The 16435-nt window shown below is 34.9% G+C and overlaps 1 pseudogene; it reads left to right on the top strand.

Moving 5' to 3' along the window:
- The first annotated feature begins 382 nt into the window (after positions 1–382).
- Positions 383–15058, top strand: LOC131178776 (sister chromatid cohesion protein PDS5 homolog A-like; annotated as a pseudogene).
- Positions 15059–16435: the final 1377 nt, after the last annotated feature.

Raw genomic sequence — 16435 nt, 5'->3', positions numbered from 1 at the left:
GAGTCCATTCCAAACCTTCTAAAATATAAAAGAACTTATCCATTTAATGCACTATTTTTTTGTGTGTCTTTGTGGACCAAAGTTGCTGGGGCTGAACTGGGGTGCAACTCTTCCAGTCATTGCCACAAATTTACCCTTTCATTCTTTGATGTTTGGTTTTCTTTTTTAAGTCATCTAGTGCCAATTTCCTTTTTCCTGTGGCTAACTATCTGTTGAATAATGTTCTGTATTTCATGAATAGTGTGCCATATGGGGTCCTTGGTGCTGAGGCTGTTTTGCTGCACTGTTCATTGTTGGCAGACTAAGAAAATAATACTTAATGATAGTTAAATTATCTTTGATGCTCATGCTTGTATTTCTAGTGTAATGAGCAAAGGTAGGATCCTTGTTTCATTAAATGGTAATATTTCTGAAATATTTTCTTTGCCTGCAGCAAGCTGCTACGTGCCTTTCCGAGATGGAACAATTGCCATCAGCGACTATGATGGAGTCAATGCAACCTTTCCTTAATGCAATTGTGAAGCCAGAATTGCTGAATCATCAAGATAAGGATGTTAAGCTTCTACTTGTAACCTGTATTTGTGAGATAACCCGAATTACAGCTCCTGAAGCTCCTTACAGTGATGATGTTTTAAAGGTGCATATTCTTTTATGAAGCTTAGCTGATTAATGCAATTTTATTGATGTATTTTAATATCTCACCAACTATTCCTCCTGATCTGTCTATACTTCTCTGCAGGATATTTTTCACTTGATTGTCAGCACTTTTAGCGGGTTAAGTGATACTAGTGGTCCATCATTTGGAAGGAGAGTTGTTATTTTGGAGACCCTTGCCAAATATAGGTCATGCGTTGTGATGTTGGATCTAGAATGTGATGATCTGGTGAATAAAATGTTCAGTACATTTTTTTCTGTTGCCAGGTGTGTTTTATTTCATCATTTATTTTCTGTTATATAAGGGGTTAGCGTTGATAGAATACCACCTCCTCTCATATTTGCATTCCTCTATCGACATGGCATGAGTATTGTTTCCGTTTCTTAAATTTCAAACCCAGGCACCTTAGGATTGCAAATTACCTGACCTTTGGCATGCTTAGCTTGGTGTGCTTACAAAACAAGATATATATTTAAGTTTATTAAACGAGTTGAGGCAAACTGAGTGCAACATTTTTGAAGTTTGGCTTTTTAAATGAATGAACTGAAATTAAGTAGATCATTCTCCATAGACTTCAATTATAAATAATATTATTTACAAATTTATTACAAAAACTATTTAAAAGTAATCAATATACGTAACCATATTTGTTCTATTTAACATTAGTATGTAGGATAAATATGCAACTTTGAGGGATAAGGGACTGGAGTGTAAGTTTATAAATTGAAAAAAATTATTTAATTTCTTATAGTAAACAGTAAATAAGTACTTTTTTCTATATCATAAATAAAAATGCACAAAACTTAAAATCAAAATTAAATTATTTAATGAGTTTATACATGAGCTGGCTCACTAGTCTGAATGAGCGAAAATCAAGTGTGCCAATAAAATGCATAAAACTTAGGCTCCGTTTGTTTTATAGAAAATATTTTCCTGAAAAATATCTTTCATATTTTCTAGCGTTTGGGTCACTGTTTTCCTAGTCAAAGGGAAAACTAAACTATTTTAAGGAAAATGACTTCCTCTTCTCAAAAGAGGAAGTCATTTTCTGACTTGAGAATATAAAATGTGAAAACACTTTATACATGTATGACATAAATATTTAACATTGCAGCCAAATAATAGAAAATATTTTCATGAAAAATATTTTTTTAGAAAATAATTTTTGTGGAATACATATACAAGTTATTTTCCACAAAACTGAGCCTTAACATAAAAATCAAATTATTTAATGAGTTTATACATGAGCTGACTCACCCATTTGAATGAGCCGAATTTTACCAAAATCAAGTGTGCCTTACTTATTAAAGAAGCTTTAAAAATGAGCATGAGCTTAGCTTTAACTTTGACAAACAAGTGAGTGTTTACAGGCAAGCTGAGTTCCTTTAGTTTATGAAGGGCTTGTCTCATTTGTAATTAGGAAAAGACCATATCTATTAGACAGTGCATGTGGCACACATTAGAGATAAAATGAAAGGGGGTCAAATAATATGGCTTGGTTATGTTGAATGTAGAGTATAGAATGTCTTAGAATGGAAGTGCTATAAGTTAATGGCGGAAGGAGTGAGAAGGGAAAGGGGAAGACCTAGAATGACATGGAGGGAAGTAGTATCAAAAGATTTACAATTTTTAATATTGATGCAGAATTGGCTTCAAATAGAGTTGAATGGCAAAAAAGGATCTATATAGCTAATTCCCCAACTAGTTTAAAGTTAAGTCTTAGTTGTTTGTTGTAATTATGCAATCCTATTTGTTAATGGAAACCAAAAATATAGCTACTACTTGTCTGATCATGTATCTGTTTATAAGGTTTGTGTTAAAAACAAACAAGATAATACATTTTGGCTTCTCTCTCTCTCTCTTTCTCACATTTTTTGTTCTCTATTTAATTCCATATTCAAGATATCATTTACCGATTATCTATTGATCTGAAAATTTTCACTTACGCAGTGATGATCATCAAGAAAGTGTATTGTCATCGATGCAAAAAATAATGGTTGTTCTCATAGAAGAAATTGAAGATATTCGGGAGGATCTCTTGCTTGTCATATTATCCGTATTAGGAAGAAATAGATCTGTAAGCAAATTTACCGTGCTTTATGTTATAACTTATTGTTTTCACTCTTTCTTTCTTTTTTTTGTTTTTTTTTTTTTGTTTTTTTTTTTTGAAATTAGGAGCTCATTTTGTGAAACCTGTGATTCCAGGATGTTTCTTCAGCTGCAAGGAGACTTGCCATGAATGTAATAGAGCAATGTGCTGGAAAACTTGAACCTGGAATAAAGCAGTTCCTTGTATCATCAATGTCAGGAGATAACAAGTCGGAAAATAGTCATATTGACTATCATGAAGTCATATATGATATTTACTGTTGTGCCCCTCAGATCTTATTGGGAGTCATTCCTTACCTCACTGGGGAACTATTGGTAATTAGCTGACTCAGTGGCCTGCATTTGTATATTTGATTTTGCCTGTGGCATATAATGATTTTAATTCTGAAGCTCTCAAACATTGAATACTTCCTACCGAAATGAGCTTGTCATTATCATGTCATATGCAAGTATTTCTTATAATGCTTTTGAGCGTCGGCGTGGAGGACATAGTATCAAAAAATTTACATTTTTTGAATATTGATATGGAATCGGTCTCAAATAAAGCTGAATCGTGAAAAAGGATTTATATGGCTGACCTCATCTAGTTTGGGATTAAGGCTTAGTTGTTGTTGATGATGCTTTTTGAATATTGAATCAATGGATTTATATTCCAAATTTTACTACTACATCATTTGCAGAAGTAAAATAACAGAATTTTTCATATTTAATTTAAATTCATTTGGAGCCTAATTTATTTCTACTTTGCAAGTTTATAACATTGAAATTTGATGAATTGTTTCTCAGTTTACAAGTCTTTGTATTTGCAGACTGATCAGCTCGACGTTCGTTTAAAAGCAGTGGGGTTAGTTGGAGATCTGTCTGCTCTGCCAGGCTCTGCTATCAGTGGAGCATTTCAGCCAATCTTTTCAGAGTTTTTGAAAAGGTTGGCTGATAGAGGAGTAGAAGTCCGAATGTCTGTCCTGGAACGTGTCAAAACCTGTCTCTTGTCAAATCCTTTCCGAGCTGAGGCTTCTCAAATAATCTGTAAGTATGTTGCTTGATTTTTACAAAATCACATGTGTAATACATCTTTGTTTTGATCTACTCAATTGTTTTCCAGCTGCTCTCTGTGATCGACTATTGGACTATGATGAGAATGTCCGAAAACAAGTTGTTGATGTGATTTGTGATGCGGCGTGTTATGCCCTGAATTCTATTCCTGTTGAAACCATACAACTAGTTGGAGCGTCTTCGAGACAAATCTGTATGTATGCTTTTTCCTCAAGTTAAAGAATGCTAAAATGTTTATTAGTTGCTAGCAATCATTTATAATTTTCCAATGTATATCTTTTCCCGCAGCTACTTGTTAAGAGATATACCATGGAGAGAATGGCTGAGATTTTCAGGGTTTATTGTGTGAAGTCCTCTGATGGCTCAGTTAGTCCTGGTGAATTTGATTGGATTCCTGGGAAGATTTTGAGATGTTTTTATGACAGAGATTTCAGGTAAGGCAGTCTTGGTTTGCTGGCTGCAATATGTAAATATAAATATAAATATAAATATAAATATTTCCTGATAATCCCTGCTTGTCCTGCTGCCTTGTCATCAAATTGTTGGTGGGAGTTTATCCTCTGCAACATTGAGACCCAGATATATGAATTTTCTTGTGGATCTGCAGTTAATGACTTAATGTAGATTTCCATTACATATGTTCTGAATAACTTCAATTTTTGCATCAGCAGAGTCTGTGAGATGATTGAAACCAATTAGAAGGTGGAAAGTACTTTGCTTCTCCTCTGAATATGGGCTAAATATCTAACATGTTGATTGGTTCTGCAGATCAGATACAATTGAATCTGTTCTTTGTGGGTCCATGTTCCCAATGGAGTTCTCAGTCAAAGAAAGAGTTAAGCTTTGGGTCAGAATATTCTCTGCATGTGACAAAGTAGAGCTGAAAGCTCTTGAGAAGATATTGGAGCAGAAGCAACGGTATGTCATAATTACTTGGTTGACATCAGGCAACTGCACCTGACATTTTATAGACCTACGCTCTTTCAATTTTATGTATTTTAATGGATGGTGCACTCATTTTCAGGGATTTCTTTTTGGATTGCAGGTTACAACAAGAGTTGCAGAGGTATCTATCTGTCAGGCAGATGCATCAGGTTTGCAAATTCTGGAGATTGAATTAATCAAATCGAAGCCGAAAGATAGAATTAAGAATATAACAGCTAAAATACCTTTTCTTGTGTGAATACAGGATGTAGATGCTCCTGAATTCCAAAAAAGTCCTTTTGGTTTTCGTATCATGTCTCGCTCGTTTGCTGAGCCTGCTAAGGCTGAGGAGAATTTTCAGATACTTGATCAATTGAAAGATACCAATATCTGGAAGATTTTAACAAATCTCCTTGATGCTAACACTGGTTTCCATCAAGCTTGTACTGGTCGGGTAAGCAATAAAATTGTGATGGGTGTAAATAGGTTTTGAGTATGAACAACTAGGAATGGAGATGCTTGGTGTTGGATTTGGGGCATTACATTTCGACCGATGTATTTAGGGTGTGACCATTTGAGTTGAATTGAGTTTTCACCAGTTAACGGAAAAGAAGGGTAGGGTTGGGGGTGAGGGGTGTGGTTGGTGGCGTGGTCTTTTGTGGAATGCAAAGCCACTAATTTTGACAGTCTGTATTATTGCAAGTTTTACTGGTATCAACGTGACCATATTGTCTCATTTAACATCTGTTCCCCACTATCACTGCTGCTATGATTGTCATAAGTGACAGTTCAATACCATCTTTGTGATTTAGTATCACACCATGATGTGCTACTACCACATTGTTTCCCCCTACAAATATGATCCATGCTTAGATAGCAAACCATGTTTGTTCCTGCAAAGGCACCATCTTTTGTTGCCATCATTGCATTACTATTGTTGCCACCAGTTGCACTGCCTACTTTTAGAACTATCAACATCAGATCAAACCATTGCCTAAAGCAACTTGTTGATATTGCTTCAGACAGAACCATTGCGACTAGGCTGTTTTTTCAATTTCTCCAATCAAGGAAGCAATCTGTCACTAGTATGATTATAATTGATTTTTTTTTCACTGTAAGTGGAAAATTTCTTGAGTTTGTTGAAATTGGCAAGAATTGGACCAAGATCTGATGCATCCCATATCGTTTAGCAAGGGAGGTCTTGAGCATTATATATATGGGTTTGCAATCCTCTCCTTACAAGCTGGCTTTTAAGGTGGAGTTAGACAGATTAATATAATTTGGTATTAGAGCCTCACCTTGTCTGGTCGGTGGGCCTTGATCCCTGTTTTCTGTACGAGGACGTATGGTATAAAGGGGTTGGGAATGATGTGTCCCATATCGGTTAGCTAGGGTATATGGGTTTGTAACCTTCCCCTTACAAGCTAGCTGTTAAAATGGAGTTAGGCCGGTTCATATCAAGATCTGTCTCTCTTGGATTCCATTATTTAGATACTAGGCCAAGGAACTTCACTAGATTTAATTATTAATTCAAACAACTCAATGTTAACTGCAAATATCATAAATTTTAATTCTGCTTTTCTGATTGAATTGGTAAAATTAAGTTTGCTTTTACTTCAATAATTAATAGGTTGATTATGAAACTACTTGTTCCGATTTGTTTTATGGAAAAGTTTCTCAGGATTGGAGTCCTTTTTACTGCAGGAGGATTTGCTTAAAATACTTGGTGAGAAACACCGGCTTTATGATTTTCTGGGCAATCTCTCAGTTAAGAGTTCTTATTTACTTTTCAACAAAGAGCATGTGAAAGAAATTCTGTTGGAGGCCACCACACATAAATCTGCTGGAAATACACAATTTACTCAATCGTGTATGGATATACTGGTGGTAAGAATATGCATCTATACTTGCTTGGTCTTTTATGGTCTTCATGAGGGTCTGTCATATAGTTGCTTAACTTGAGTTGGTAACTTTTTAGTGTAATACTGCATATAATGTCTTTTCTTGTGTGTTCTTATCTTTATCTTTGTACCTCTATCATGGGCTTGCTGGACCATCACCTTCCATTATGTGGTAGTATTATCTGATTATTTTTATTTTTTTTCTTTTTTTTTGTTTAAAAATTTTCAAATCTTCAGCTACTTGCACGCTTCAGTCCAATGCTACTTGGCGGGGCTGAAGAAGAATTAGTAAATTTTCTGAAAGATGATAATGAGATGATAAAAGAAGGTGCTTTGCACATTTTGGCGAAGGCTGGGGGTACCATCCGAGAACAGCTCGCAGTGTCATCAAGGTGCGGCTCTTCATTATTTGACAAATTATAGCCTTTGCATTGTGTATATGTTCATATTCTTCTTTGCTTACCTGTAGTTCAATTGACCTTATATTGGAGAGGCTCTGCTTAGAAGGTAGTCGAAGACAGGCCAAGTATGCTGTGCATGCCCTAGCAGCAATAACAAAGGATGATGGGCTCAAGTCTCTTTCTGTTTTATACAAGGTTATTTTTGTCCTTGGACTTTTCATATGCATCATGGTCTTGGATATAGGCAATGCTGATGTTTATTCTCTTATCCAATTTGTAGAGACTCGTGGACATGCTGGAGGAGAAGAGACATTTGCCTGCTGTACTACAATCTCTGGGATGCATAGCTGAGACTGCAATGCCAGTTTTTGAAACCAGGGAGAATGAAATTGAAGAATTCATAAAAAGCAAGATTCTTAAATGTGGCAGTGTATGCCTTCAAAGATCCTTTAGACATGTGCATACACTTTCTGTTTAACTACTTTTAATATAATATTGTGCTTTGCGGTTGCAGAAAGCAGAAGACAATGGAAAAGCAAGCTGGGATGACATAAGCGAACTTTGTTTGTTGAAGGTTGGTTAGTCAGGGGAAGTTGTTTTTTCCCTTAATCTTTTCAAAATAGGAAATATGGAATTAATATCAAATTTGCTTGGTAGTATGTTCCTGGATTTGTTGTACGCTATTTGGTAGAGGGTACGGAAAGTGATGTTAATGCCTACCTTTGTTTGGGAAAGGAGTGAAACAAGAAGAAAAAAGTGATGTTAACTCTTGTTTGTGAAAAGGAATGAGAAAAAGAGGAGAAGATTATTTAAGGTTTTCCCATTGCCTTTAATTTGCTTCAGAACTTTGAAAATCCTTATCCACCTATTGGGCAAGGGAGGTAAAGTAAGTTTCGCTTTAGTGAAGTATTTTATTTTATTTAATCAATTCTTACCTTTACTTTTCTTTGAGAATCCAAGATTCCCTTTTTCTTATGAACTCTTTTTTCTTAACTTTTCCTTTGAGGGGGGTATTGTTGTCATTTTATAATTCTGCATTTTACATTCTTTTTCTTCATTTCTTAATCAAAAAAGGTGAGGGTAAATTACCTTTCTTCCCTATCTCTTCTTTTATGAGAATAATCCAAGCAAGATGAGGATAAACACTTTACTTCCCATCTCCTACTCATCTTTGTATGACCATCCCTCCATTTCTCTTCATACTTCCTATTGAGAATTATTATGGAACCAAGAGTGTGAATGTCAAACTGGCAGGCTACATATTGAATTGGGCTTGAAACTAAGCTTTCCATCACCGATTAGTTTGGTTTGCCAACACTTATATGCCTTTTAGTTTTCTTGTACACTACCTTGTGGGACTTGTTCCCACAAGTGATATTCCAACACTCCCCCTCAAGTGGCAAACCAGACATCTGGTTGACACTAGAAATCTGAAACTTAAATGCAGTGCCAACACCGGAAATTGAACTGAAACTGAATTTGGGCACTGACTTGCATTGATGCCATGTTGAGAATTATTATGGACCCTAGAGTGTGAATATCAAACTGGCAGGCCACATGTTGAATTGGGCTTGAAACTGGACTCTCCATCACCAAAACACTTATATGCCCTTTATTTTTCTTGTACACGACCGATGTGGGACTTGTTCCCACAATGACATTCCAACACTTCCTAAACAAAAGGTTAAACTAGGCTCTATTGATAGTTTTATTGATATAATAATTTGACAATCCTTTTTACATCTGGTTGCATCTACGATTTGCTTGCAGATATATGGGATCAAGACACTTGTCAAGAGCTACTTGCCTGTAAAAGATGCACAACTTCGTCCTGGCATTGATAGCCTTTTGGAGATCCTGAGGAATATTCTTCTGTTTGGAGAAATATCAAAGGATACAGAATCGAGGTCTTGCATTCATTGATTTCTTCGTGGTTTATATATAAATTGTTGTTCTTGTAGTTTCTGGATTATTCTTCTATGAGGTTTTCCATTTCATATACACATTTGTCTTACCTACAGTTCAGTTGATAAGGCCCATTTGAGACTTGCTTCTGCTAAGGCTGTTCTTCGTTTGTCAAAGCACTGGGATCACAAGATACCTTTTGATGTCTTCCACCTAACTTTAAGGACACCGGAGGTGAAGTCCTTAGAAATTTTCCTCAAGGTCATCGATACATTATTTTATATCACTTGTAATTCTTCCCACTTGTTTTCTTTTGGGTCTTGTAGATCACTTTCCCCCAAGCTAGGAAACTATTCCTAAGCAAAGTTCATCAATATATAAAGGACCGGCTTCTGGATGTGAAGTATGCCTGTGCCTTCTTACTTAATATAACTGGATTAAAGCCCCTTGATTTTGAAGAGGTAGCTATATGAGTACTGATTGGTTCAAAGTTATTATTATTGATAACCAAGTGAAGTGCATATCGTGCTTGCTTTGAAAGTAAAATTTCTGATGTCATCTCGGCTGAGTTTGTACTTTTTTCAATGGCAGGAAAAGCAGAATCTTGCTGATATTATTCAAATGCATTACCAAGCAAAGGCACGTCAACTCTCTGTACAGAGTGATGCAAGTACCTCAGCTGCATATCCTGAAGACATTCTACCATATTTGGTCCATGCCCTTGCTCATCATTCATGTCCTGACGCTGATGAATGCAAGGAAGTTAAAGCAATTGAGACAATATACGGTACTTCAAATTTCACCTTTTATTTTGTTTTGGATATGCTTTGTAGACATTGTTTCATATGATTTAGTTTCATAAGTTTAAGCCAATAACATTTATCGATAAGAAAATGGGAACTAACAGAGGAGATAACACTGATTCTATTATGTCTGTTTTAGGCAATTGCACTTGATTCTTTCTATTTTGTTGCACAAAGATGAAGATGCAAAGTCAGAATCTAGCACCAACAAAGAGAAGGAGAATATATCTGCAATAGTTTATATCTTTGAAAGTATCAAGCGTTCAGAGGATATAGTTGATGCAGCAAAGTCAAAGGTTGTGGACAATATGTCATCTTTGTTTTCATTGTTAAATTTACAATTTTGTGCATAATTATTGGAAGGTTGAAGAAACCACACCTACAAAAATATGAAAAACAAATGACTCAAAGCTCAATGAAATGTAGAATACCAAGCTTATCTTTGTAATTGTTGACATTCACAGAATTCTCATGCAATCTCTGAACTTGGGCTGGCAATCACCAAGCGCTTAGCTCCGAAGGAGGATGATATACAAACTTTGGCTTCACCGGTTTCCCTGCCTCCAATGCTTTACAAATCACATGAGAAGAAAGAAGGAGATGATTCTCTGGTATCTTATCTCCAACTTAAAATTATCTTCATGGTTCTATTAAGTTAACACTATTGAACTCATGGAGAAGAAGTTGCTGATTCTATTCTATAGAGTTGGCTAATTTTGTTAGGCTGATGTCTTTTGATTTTTCAACTTATTTACTTGTTGATATATAGATGAATGTTATGTGTGTTGACATCATTGCATTTTTTTTTTTTTGGGTAGGCAACTGAGGGAAAAATGTGGTTGGCTGATGAGAATGTCTTGACTCAATTTGAATTGCTTAATTTAGAAACTGATGGAAAAGTATGCTCTCCTCCTTAAGGATGCTTTTTAGCTATGCACTAATATTTTGTGATATTTAGTGTCACTTGTATTTTTCACTAACATATGCCCCTTCTGTAATCACTTCAGATTAATTCAGATATTGCTGAGGATGTGGTTCTAAAAGACAGTGAAAGAGAAGCAAATGAGGTGCCCCTTGGCAAAATGATAAAACAGTTAAAATCGCCTGGCACCAAGGGTGGCAAGGTTAAAAAGAACAAGTCTTTGTCAGCTAAAACAAAAAATGCTGAAAGTGATGTTGATATCTTGAAGATGGTCAGGGAAATAAATTTGGATAATATGGGGCTCTCTAGTAAGTTTGAGTCAAGCAATGGTCATAAAGATTTTCCAAGTGAAAAAACAAAGTCAGAACTGGAGCATGAAAAATCTAAAAAAATAAAGGCTACGGATGTAGCATCTGTTCCAGTACCTAAACGACGGAGATCATCATCTTCTCATAGTGCTAGACTGTCTTCAAGCAATTTATTTATTCCATTAAGTGCTTCAAGAGATGATTCAAGCCCTGATTCAAAAGAGAAGAAGAAGTCTATCCCAAAACTAAGGTCCGAGTCTGATTTGTTGGTAGCATGCATGCGAAAGAATATAAGCTTCACATCAAAACACAAAGGCAAACGCACTGAGTTGGGTCACAAGAGCAAAGAAAATGAAGTTGAAGAAGTTGCTAATCTGAAGGTAAGCTTTTTCTTTTTTTATTAACATAGAAGCAGTAACTCCTTAATAACCTTGGGGCTGTTTATTTTGTGGATATTTCACCTCTTTATTACTTCTATTGTAGAAGTCTGTTGTGTTAGGGGACACTGATATGATAAATGCAAGTAATAATTTTAAGTCTTCAACTGGAAGCATGAAGAAGAGAAAAAGAAGAAGCATTGCAGGCTTGGCAAAGGTTAACACATCCGCATGCTCACCGTTTTGTTTTCTCATTTGTAGTGTTTCATCGCTATTGCATAACTTAGTAATGTGATGTCGTCTTTGAGTGAGGAATTTACATATGCCTTTTATTAATTTCTTGTTATCAGTTTTTCTCTAGTACTCTACGATACCCAAAATGAATTCTCAAAAGTTGACCCATCTGATGGCCTGTTTTAGACCAATCTGACCTGAACTGCACTTATTGGCACCTATATGTAGTCGAGTTCAATAACTGTTTTTAAGCAACCTGAAAGATGGCAAGCTGGTGTACTGTTCTCTGTTCTAATTTTATGGTGCAAATAAATATCCTGTTGTAATTTATTCACAAGCATGGTTATTACAGTGATTTTTTACCAGTAATATTTCAGATTGTGTGAATTGTTTTCATAAATTTATTTATTTCTCAGGGTTTTCTTTATTGCTTATAGTACTCTGGATGGTTTTCCTACTAATATGTGATTATGCCCTGCTTTATTTTCTTTTCCAGTGCACAACAAAGAAAAGCGGAGTTGATATTGAAGAATTAATTGGTTATAGAATAAAGGTTTGGTGGCCCATGGATAAGCAGTGAGTACTCTCTTAATATCTCTGTCTCCCCTCCTCCAACTTTATTTTATTTATTTATTTAATGGTGGGAGGGATGGGGGGCAAGACTCTTCATTTATTCGCAAGACTCTTCATTTATTCAATGTCAAAATTTTGTTGAAAATAATGTTCCTGGATTTCCTTCAAGGCTTTGTTTGATTTTTTTATGCACCAAGTTCATGTGCCTGTCTTGATTTTTGATCTTTGCTGGTGTGCTTATCAAACCATCTAAGGCAACTCTTTTTGTGAGTGACTCATGAACTCTGCTGCTTTTCCTGATTTACTTTTTTGTATTTTATTACTCTATTACAAGATGCTCAACTCTGCTAATACTTTTTCTGGTTGTTATCTAAAAAGAAGATGCACACAACTGTAGATAGTATTGGGTGTTAATGTGATGTTGGGTAGATGTTAAGTTCAAAAACTGTAGAGTTGGAATTGTGACTACAGAGGCTTTCCTTTTGTTCCAGCAAAATGTAAAATGTTTATATCTAGTATTTGGAATTATGTCCTCATGTTGTATTATTTTGCTTTAATCAACAGGTTTTATGAAGGCACTGTTAAATCTTATGACCCTATAAAAAGGAAACATGTGGTATGCTGCTCTTTCTTTCGTCCTCGCTCTCACCCCCTAAGCATGATTTATTTTGCTCATTTTGCAACTTTGTGTAGATATTATATGATGACGGAGACATAGAAGTACTCCGTTTAGAAAAAGAGCGGTGGGAGCTTGTTGACAAAGGTCGCAAATCTATGAAGGTTTTACCAACTTATTGCTTCTGCCATTTTTCCTTGAAATAAAGCAATTGAATGTTTCCAAGGCAATCAGAAGTGACTTTGTTTTTCCTTTGCACCATTTCAGAAGTCAAACTCATTGAAGCATCCCCAGTCAACTAAAGTGTAAGGATTGCCTTCTAATGAAGAATATAATCATCTTTATAAAATTGAAAAACTGTCATCAAAACACTAGGTTCTGTATAATTATGTTGTGCTGCTATTTTTCTTCATGGCACCATGTCTTGGTTATGGCATTTCTTTTTGTATGGAAGCTTGATATTTCTCTGAGAATTCCTTCTTATGCTCTTGCCTAAAATTTTTGTTACTGTTCTACAGATCGCCTGCACAGAAAAGTAGAAGTTTGGGTAACATACATCAGAACAAGGAATCAGAAAATATGTAATAGAAAAGTTTTCATCATTGTTGAAGTCTTTTACTTTTATGTCTCCAATGGCACCACTATATATTTATTGATTTTTTTTTTTCTTTAGTACTAAAGGAAAAAGAACTCCTAAGAAAAACTCAAAGCGTGTAAATAAAGAGCCTGAGGTTAAAGATGACTTTGATGTATCAAATGCTGAACCCACTGAGGAATCTAAAGGAGACAAGGAAAAGCAAGGTGAACTGCCTTTTACTTTCCAATTAATTTTAAATGATAAAAAAGTTATTGGTTTGCAATGTCAATGATTTTTTGAAATTGTAAATAAATCATCCAGGTTTGTTTCATACAAAAGATCTCACAAGTTGATATGGAGATTATTTTATATTTGTTATTTTGGGCAATTATATCATTTAATTTCTGCTTCTAATCATTTTGCATTTTTGCTTGGAAATGGAGTGAGATGGTGAACATTGGGCTACAATATCTCTTTATACACCATCCATGTTCAAACTTGCATATGCAAATTTTGTAGAATACATTTGTATATTGGTTCTTTATGGTGTTTTGTGTGGGTTACAAGTTCTCTTTATTGTTTATACACTGTTCATGTTTAAACTTCCAGATGCACTATATGGAGACTATGTTTGTATATTGGTGGTTCACATGACTTTATTTTCTTCCAGGTGGTTCTCATGGGGAACGTGATGAAAGGGTGACAGAGCACTTGACTGATGTGGATGAATCTCATAAGGAAGTTACATCAGTTTCTGGAGGAAAACACTTGGGAGACACACTGGAGAACCAAAATCAATCAGACGAATCTGATGGAGAAGTGAAATCCAATTCTGAAGGTAAAGTTTTTGCAGATACTGAGAGTATACCAGAAGATGCTCAAAAAGATGATGCAGAAGAGGACTCCCATCCTGAAGAACGGGAAGATGAATCAAGTGAAGGCATGCGAGAGGAAGCAAATAAAGACAAATCAGACTCTGAAGGGACTCAAGATGAAGACATTGATGGGACTACGCTCAGAAATCCAAAGAAAGCACGTATCGAAGCAAGTCCTTCCAATGAAGAGGATGCTGAGATATCTGATGATGAGCCTCTTGTATGTACCTTTGCCATGTGTTTAGTTTATGCATTATGAATCGATCCATGCCAGATAATATTTCATATTTTGATTTCATTCTTATAAAATGCAGAGCAAATGGAAGCATAAAGTACAAAAATCAGCATCAAGGAAAGCAAGATAAGCTGTTAAGGTTGGAAACTGTCTTCTTGTCCAGAGGAAAAACACAGAAAGCTTGGTTCTTGAGTAGATTCTAATGCATTTTGTTTAGGTGGTGTAGTTGGCAGAAGGTGAAAGAAGGTGAAAGAGCCATTTAATGTTGTAAACAAACAGTAACGAATAAATTCGGAAGTGGTTGGCACTGATCACATATGAATGTAAAGTAACAATTGGCACTTCCGTATGGTTAAGTAGGAAAGTTAATCGCAATTTCCTGTAATTGCCTTGTATTAGTGGTAGAAAAACATATTGGTGTAATGGTTAATGGGGTGTAGTGTAGTTCATCTTTCTAACCACCAGGATTGATTTATAGATAGATCATTTGTACAGTTTAGTTGGGGATGGTGTTGTATGTTGCATATTCTTGTTTGATTTTGACACCCATCAAAATGATCAAGCTGACTTGCTAGTTTGTTTCATGTCAATTACTCTTTCTTTTTTCATTGAATTGAATTCGTCTTTTTTCCTTCTCTAATGTGTACGCGGAGAATTGAAGAGTTTATCAGATTGAGTGGGGCTGGGTTTAAGATCATGTCAAATTTCATTGCTAGTCTTTGGGAGTGCTCATGAATTTTTTCCTTCAACTGTATGGAAGTTTCATGTCTAGATAATTGGAACGAATCAAATCTTGGTTCTTTTTTTTGTTTTTAATTCATTAACGAAGTCAGCAACATTCAAGATTCAAATTACTATACAAAATTGATCTAGTTCATTTTTCAACTCTTGTTTTATAAGTGGACAAGTCATTAAGACGTGAAAGTTTCAAAAGAAAAAAAAAATCCTGTTCAAACCCATAAATTTTGATTTCTCCTTTAAATATGACTATTTTGCTTAGCAGGGGAATTTGTTTTCAACTTCAACTTGCAGTCTCCACACAATGAACCGGTAAAAGCGAGTATATTTTTTTTTAATTTATTGGAGATAAATATGTATAAATAGGCAAAAGCAGGCTTAAGAAAGAGATGAGCTTCTTGATAAAATTATGATAATTTTACTAAGTGAGCACAATCGATCGATATGAAATCCTGAAAAACTAATTGACTAATTTAAGATGAAAGCTATTGTCACACCAACCCACTAATATAAGATAGCCAAGTGAATACAATCGATTGATATGAGATCCTGAAAAGCCAATTTATTAATATAAGATGAAAATTATTGCCACACCAACCCATTAATACAAAATGAAAGTTATTGCCAATAGAAACAAACTATATTGAGAGTCTGTCCACCTTCACAAGTAGTTTTCCCATTGAAAGATCAAACCAAAAAAAAAGATTAACCATTCAACTTCACAAAGGAGGCAGAAAACAGGACGCAACCCTCTAGTAGAGAAAAAGAAAACACCCACTATACCAAAAAAGACAAAAGAAAAAAAAAAACTGAGAAAATGAGCCACCACCACTCAGAATATTCATTCAACCACATTGGGTGTGCAGTGTGCCTCTTACTTTGTGGTCTATATCACATCTCTTTATTTATAAAACTTCTCTTAAAATGGTTTTATTTACACAATTTTTTTTTAATTGAGAGGTGACTCTTACATCTACAAAATTTACAAATTACACAAATACACGTTGGCAATTAAATTTATACTTTTACAGTAGTTGTTTCAATAATTTGATTACAACAAAGAATAATTATATTATTATTATTATTATTATTATTATTATGTGAAATCAATATATTGAGAGAGAGAGCGCTAAAGCATACAAATAAACTCACAAAATCATATTACTTGTTTAAGAAAATAATTTAAAATTTTGTCTTTTATCATTTTATTAGTACAGATGTCATTAACA

The sequence above is a fragment of the Hevea brasiliensis genome, chromosome 3 (assembly GCF_030052815.1).
Source record: "Hevea brasiliensis isolate MT/VB/25A 57/8 chromosome 3, ASM3005281v1, whole genome shotgun sequence".
Classification (NCBI taxonomy): Eukaryota; Viridiplantae; Streptophyta; class Magnoliopsida; order Malpighiales; family Euphorbiaceae; genus Hevea; species Hevea brasiliensis.
This window is presented reverse-complemented; position numbering and strand designations above follow the sequence as displayed.